The sequence below is a fragment of the Brachycentrus maculatus genome, unplaced genomic scaffold (genome assembly GCF_059751285.1).
Source record: "Brachycentrus maculatus isolate JH-2025_06_01 unplaced genomic scaffold, ASM5975128v1 h1tg000620l, whole genome shotgun sequence".
Classification (NCBI taxonomy): Eukaryota; Metazoa; Arthropoda; class Insecta; order Trichoptera; family Brachycentridae; genus Brachycentrus; species Brachycentrus maculatus.
In genome coordinates, this window is record NW_028281358.1 from 91,893 (window position 1) to 99,671 (window position 7,779).

A 7,779-nucleotide genomic window follows, 5' to 3' on the forward strand; every position below is an offset into this window, starting at 1 on the left:
TTATGCTTGTTAGAGTTGGTTCCTTTTCTTGCGGGCTTAGAAGAACTCGCTTCAGAACTGTGGCTGTTTGTTGAGGAGTCACTTTTCTTGGTTTTAATATTGTTGGAGTAAATTCCCTTTCTTGCGGGCTTAGAAGAAATCAATTCAGAACTGTGGCTGTCTGTTGAGGAGTCCCTTTTCTTCGTTTTATTCTTGTTGGAGTTGGTTCCTTTTCTTGCGGGCTTAGAAGAACTCGTTTCAGAACTGTCTGTTGAGGAGTCCATGTTGGCATTCTCGTTTATCCTTTTGCATTCAGGCCTAGAAGAACCCGCTTTAGTATTTATCATTTATGAACTTAATTAACGTATTGAAGATAATTAACCTGAAATTAGTTAAAATTTCATTTATTACCCTAAAATAGCCATTGACACTCTATCTTCAAGCAAGTTCCCAACATTTGGGACATATATAAAATGAATCACCAAACATTCCTCTTGTCTTTTAACAAATAGTTTTTATGATGGATAGGTATAAACAAGAGAAGATACAAGGTTTTTTTACTTGTGATAATTTAGCACAATTCTGGAATAGGCAAGTGCTCGAGTAATACGAAAGCAATAACATTTTGGGAGCACTAAAGCAGGAGAGCCTTGCATTCTTCCACTTCGAGGAAAGCACAAACTGATGTAGGATTGTTTTCACCCATAAAGTAATCTAGCTACTAAACCTTATAAACTAGATATTGTCGTTACTGATTCCTGATTCCGGGCCATCCCAAATAGATTGCAAATTGATGTGCTCAAAGAGTGAAAATCTGGCAGTGGAAAGCAACCCTACCTACGCCAGTGCAGGGCTTCCGGCCTGCTTTAGCACTGCTTTTCACTGCGACTGCCTATGGAGTGCGTCATCCTCCCAAAGCTACTGCGAGGAGAGCGTGTATAGTAACAGAAAAACGTTAGCATAAAGCGAGTGAAGAACGAAACGCATGAGTCGCACCGAGAGAAAGGCAGCGTGGCCCGTGGCATGACACACTTTCCCTCTCCACCAGTACAGAGTGATACAGAGTGGTACAGAGTGATGCCAAAGGGACATTGAGATTATTCCATACTGATTTAAAAATGAAAATCGGCGCGTGCACCCAGTCACATAAATATGTGACGTGTATTAAAATTCTTAACTGAAAAGCTACTTGTGGTGGAGCCTATACTTTATGATGTACTAATCTATCATTTAAAAAAATAAAAACAATTATCTTTTTTTTATATAACAGTCAATAAGTTTCCTTTTTCAAACAATTTTTGGAGATTAAGGTGATCCGAGGTATTACAGAATATAGATTACAATGAATAGATAATACTCTATCTATATGGTGTAGATAATTTTACTAGACTTTACCCAGATCTGTATTCCTTATGTGATCCTTTCACTAAGACTGGATTAATTCAACGATGAACGAGAAGGACGAGAAAGGAGAACTGTTGGTGACTCACTGATTCATGTATTTATCCAGCAGAACCGGATCTGTATTGCTTAGGTGATCCGTTCACTAAGACCGGATCGATTCTGCGATCCACCTCTCCTAGGACGAGACGAAAGAACTGTTGGTGACTCACTGAATCATCTTTTCACTGATAAATCTTGAAGCAAGGAGTTAAAAAAAAACTTGATTAGTTATGGAAAAACAAAGTCTCGTGAGTGACAACTATCGACGGAGTGATCTGGTCATGGACTGATAGCCTGACAAATCTGTATGAGATATAAAATTATATAAATAAAAGTACATACCTTCAATTAATACATAACCTTAAAAGAATTTCACAATTTTAAGTAAGTATTCGTCAGCCGTTCATGAGTTCCTCGTGATAACTGATAATAAAAATTCATAATAAATTAAAGATAAAATTGGAATGTAATCGCAAATCATTCTTTTCCAACCGATGGCATTTCAGTGCTGTATCGTGTCAATATAACCAACCTGGAAATAATGCATTCTTCTTCTTCTTCATTTTCATCTTTCTATAGATCCTGTTCATCTCGGGATATCGAGTGGCAGCTATCTCTTCACCTTTTCAGGGGTCTGCCTGGGGATCCTACGTCCTTTGGGGTTTCCTTGAAGGGCGATACGTGGAAGTCTGTCATCTGACGTTTACATACTCATTCCAACCTCGCGATATCTTCCGTCTCACACATGCTCCGGATATCGATGTTTCTTACACGGCCTCGCAACGTGTTTTCGGTTATAGATCGGAATGTTCTCATCTCAGAGATTCCACAATTTGATGCCTATTTCTTACAATGAGCCGCTTAGGCTCACAGAAATACTATAAAATTGAAGTATTTTTGTAAATAATAAAAAATTATATTTCTCTTAATATTTCTCTTAATAAATTATCTGTAGTGTGAATAATCCTGTGTCTGATATAAAAATATATATATATATATATATATATATATATATATATATATATATATATATATATATATATATATATATATATATATATATATATATATATATATATATATATATATATATATATATATATATATATATATATATATATATATATATATATATATATATATATATATATATATATTCATTTTCAAGGGATTTTAAGATTTTAAGATTTTTTTTGATTTTTAGCCTCCTGCAATGTCGATTCCCAGCTGTCGTTCCATCTCTTTGGTGGTCTGCCCGGGAACCGTCAAGGAAACCTTGGGGTTGGCCTGTGGCAATGCAATATGGGGGAGTCTGGATGGTTCTATTCTCCTAACATGCGCATTCCATTTTACTAACATAAAATGTTAGAAAAACCAGGATAAGAGAAATATGCAAGATCGAAGATGTTGCTAACAACACCCACCTAAGTGGGGAAGGCAACGGAGGAGACAATGGTATGCATACCATTGTCTCCTTCGTTGCCTTCCCCACCTAATGTCATCTTTGATCTTGCAAATTTCTCTCATTCTAGTTTTTCTTATTTTGTCTCGTAGACTGTTGTCAGATATGCAAAAGTATAATAAAAATAAAAATAGAGACTTCTTTTCTCACACTCTGAGAAAGTTTTTGGTGAGTACGGTGTCTGCTCTATATTAATATTGTGAATTTAAATTTGTTATATCTAAATTTTAGCATTTATTAAAAGGCCAGTTCCTGGTAGTCTGATTCTTGGTGGAGAATGTTTGGAGCGACCATCGGTGAGAGAGAGGTAAATTTGGTGATGGCTTTATTGGGTTTCTTGCGTTCCGCTTGCAGGGCTACCACCCTGGTGGGTTGGTCAGTGTGTGCGACCTTGCGGATTTGGTTGTTCGTTCTGGTGCCTACTCATGACTGGGTGACAAGTCACGTAGTAGAAAGATGTGTCTGAATTGAACTGAATTGCCACAACTGGATAAGGAATTAACCCTTTGCACTCGAATGGCGACAATATTTGGTGAATTTGGCACATGGTAAATTCCCCAGTAAATCGGTTGGCGACTAAATGTCGCCACTATGTACCGTTATGTTGTTTAAATAATAAAAGGCCGGGATGTGTACTAACGCAGGTAGAATTCTGTCCCGCCAGTTGCTCAAGGTCCTTGCTAGCCAATACTCAATAGTCACTTAAAGTTTGTGAAGACTTCAGTAGATCAGTTGGCAGGGGACTTTGGACAGATTCCAAGTAGGCCGTTTACTTTTCAAACTGAGGTCCGCCTGGATGGCAAGCTACAAACATACTCTATGCTATTTGCTCACGGAGGGACAAAAATTGGCAAAGACACGAGACTTATGAGTTTTGTGACACTTGTCATGGGCAGCCTAGGATGCATTTGGGCCATTGTTTTGTTAGATACCGTACATTGAAAAACTATCAAATTTTAAAATAGTAACCAATTGTCTTTTTTTTTAAAAATAAGACATTTTAAACACTTATCGATTGGTTTTATTGTCAATTTGCATGATACCCATTTCCAGGCTTTTTTTTTCTAAAATCAACCATTTTTGTGCAAATTTGCAAAAAAGTACACTCACATTACTGATATGTCATACAAAAAAAATCTCGAGTGCAAAAAGGATTAAAAAGGATTGAATACCACGGACACCTCACGAAAAGAAAAAAAAAAGTAATTTTCAATTAACACCATATATTTAAAAAAAAAGGTAAATGAAGCATAATATTTTGATTATAAATGTATTTGTTATTGTTAAAATCATCATAAAAATTCTTAGTGAAAAATGGTTAACAGGTACACATTTGATTTAAATATTTTTTTAAAAAAACTTTTATATAATACTACTTTTTTGAGTTTATTGATGTAATTACGACTAGTTTCGAGAAATACAGATGTTCTCATCAACTGGTAAAAATACAATTTGACAAGAGAGGCGGTTGGGGAAATACCTGAAGGGCAGGTTAGCTGGTGGGGGGTTTGGTTTAACGGGAATATAGAAAGCAAGGGTGAGGAATTTTGGAAAAGTTTATTATTATTTAATGTTTTAGCAGAATTTAATTTGTACTTCAAAATTTTCACTTCCCCTCCAATTATTACCTCACCCACCTCTTTAAATACCTAAATTATTCTTTGTTTTTTTACTTGTATTTTCATCTGTTAATGAGAACATCGGAAGTTCTCAAAACCAGTCACGTTTACGTCAGAGTTATAAAAGTGTTTCATTTTAAAATTTAAATCATTGTGTTATCCCACAAAGTTAAAGCCAAATCAATGAATAATACATGTTTGCCTTATTAATAGAAAAAGTTACTAACATATTATGTTTATAAATTAATAAAATAGAATAATACTACTGCTACTACCATTGCTACAAACATCATGCCGTTGTTCTGCAGGGCGGGCAGAGAGGATGGAACGCCACGCCCTTCTGTCCTGACACACACTCCTAGCTTCCTTCACGTCCATACGTCTAGACGTATGAACGCGAAGATCATCACTACTCGTACATGCCCTCGGATTATGTAGACTTTTGACACCACCAGATTTTAGGTTCTGATTGATCTGGTTGTGCCAAGTTATTTTGTCTGTCTTCGTTCTGTTCTTGCATTCGCATTTGCCAAATAAACTATCTTGGTCATTCTCTCATTATCTATTCGCTCCACATGTCCATACCACCTTTTATAAGATCTTTTCAATCGTCCCTAGTTCAGCCTTATACATATTCCTTTCGAGTATCTTCATTTTCGATTCTGTCATACGACGATTTTACACCCATTCGTCTGAGAGTACGCATTTGAACGGCATTCACACAGCTTTCATCCTTCCTTGGCCAATTCCATGTTTCGCTTCCATACATCAGTGCCGCACTTACCCGCACTTCATTGTGAAACGCCAGTTTAGCTTCCAAGGACACTTTTTTTTCCAATCACTCTATTCAAAGCACCATTTATAATATTACGGCATATATTGACATAGATTGTTTCACATTCCTATACACAGGACCAACCTGCCGATGGTTATGCCTGTAGAAAGAGCTACCGCTATGTTGAACAATATCTCATTGGATATTGATCTGTTCCATGTGTCTGAAGGAGTTTTCCGAAGCGGGATTCTTATACACCTTTAGCAATACTGCTGTCCAAACTCAAAACACAGTAAGGGACATTTTTTTTGTAGTACGTTTTTTTGCATTTTTGGACTATGTAGATTCTACTTAGTCCAAAAATGCAAAAAAAACGTACTACAAAAATAATGTAATAACCTTACTGTGTTTTAAGTTTGGACAGCCGAATAGTTCTTGCATATATTTTATTTTAATGTTTTTTTAATGTATATGATTTTTTTTTTAGTTTGTAATGTATATATTAATTTAAATAAAAAAATTGAATTGAATTGAATTGAAAATTTAATTAAATCCTTCCCTCTTTCAAATACCATGACTTTTGACTTGCTTTCATTCATTGCCAGCTCATTTTCCGTACGTGCATCATTCATTCTTGACACTATTTGCTGCAAATCCTCCACGCTGCTTGCATATGCGACTTGGAATAGAATGGGGTTTAAGTAATTCCATTCAATCATGTTTTTCTCTTAACTAAACTTACATATTGTGGGTGTACTGGCAAACCCGAAAATGTACAATTTTGACTTAATGACGCCTATTATAATGTTTTCAACGTTCTACAAACTGGCAAAATACCTTAAGTACTATGAAATGTCATAAAGATGTGCTTTTAAAAGTGAATTCAACTTTAATAGTTTTAAAATTAAATTCAACAGTTTAATAGCGCGTATTTTTATTCCGGCTAAAAGGAATTTTACAGTTTTTTTGCCAGTAAACCCACGATATGTCTTTTTAATAATATAATATTTATTTATTTATTAAACTTCTAGTACAGAATAAATGTACATTATAATTTTTATTGCTAAGAAGCAATATCTTCCAACCGATCAAAAACAGACTGGTCAAGGTTTGTATCTCTTTTTTTTATTATTAATACACATTTATTTAAATCACAATTTAAACATATTTAGAGCAATTTTTTTTTGCAGAGACCCACCAAGCCACCTTGTTTGTCTTATACAGCTGTTTGATGGAAGTCAACAGAACTATCTGAACTATGCACTAGCTTGTACATAAGTTGCAGTGTTCATGATCAAATAATGACATCGCTGTTTGTTTGTTTAACTGTTAATTGGAAGACAAAGCGGGTAGGATCAGGCAGAGAGTTAAGGGGGAGTTGATATGATCAGTTAGCGTTTTACAAATTTATATAAAAAATGATAAAAGCTTATAAATAAAAGACTTACTCTAATAATACATACAAAATAAAAACAATGCATTTAATAATTGTCACTTATGGCTTCTGTGATAAGTTAGCAAGAGAGACCAAGAAATTATCTTTACTTTTACATATATAACATAAATTAAAACATTTACATAAATCATCAAACCTGAAAATTTCGAATGTTTTTACGAAAAATATCTTATGCCCATTGCTCACTAGTGTGTAGTGACTGGGTGCAGAAACATGGGAAGATAGGGTTACTCGGACGATGCCCACACCCGGGGAGGTTGCTCACTAGTATATAGAGTGACTGGGTGTAGAAACATGGGAAGATAGAGTTACTCGGATGATGCCCACACCCGGGGAGGTTGCTCACTAGTGTATAGAGTGACTGGGTGTAGAAACATGGGAAGATAGAGTTACTCGGACGATGCCCACACCCGGGGAGGTTGCTCACTAGTGTATAGAGTGACTGGGTGTAGAAACATGGGAAGATAGAGTTACTCGGACGATGCCCACACCCGGGGAGGTTGCTCACTAGTGTATAGAGTGACTGGGTGTAGAAACATGGGAAGATAGAGTTACTCGGATGATGCCCACACCCGGGGAGGTTGCTCACTAGTGTATAGAGTGACTGGGTGTAGAAACATGGGAAGATAGAGTTACTCGGACGATGCCCACACCCGGGGAGGTTGCTCACTAGTGTATAGAGTGACTGGGTGTAGAAACATGGGAAGATAGAGTTACTCGGACGATGCCCACACCCGGGGAGGTTGCTCACTAGTGTATAGAGTGACTGGGTGTAGAAACATGGGAAGATAGAGTTACTCGGACGATGCCCACACCCGGGGAGGTTGCTCACTAGTGTATAGAGTGACTGGGTGTAGAAACATGGGAAGATAGAGTTACTCGGATGATGCCCACACCCGGGGAGGTTGCTCACTAGTGTATAGAGTGACTGGGTGTAGAAACATGGGAAGATAGAGTTACTCGGACGATGCCCACACCCGGGGAGGTTGCTCACTAGTGTATAGAGTGACTGGGTGTAGAAACATGGGAAGATAGAGTTACTCGG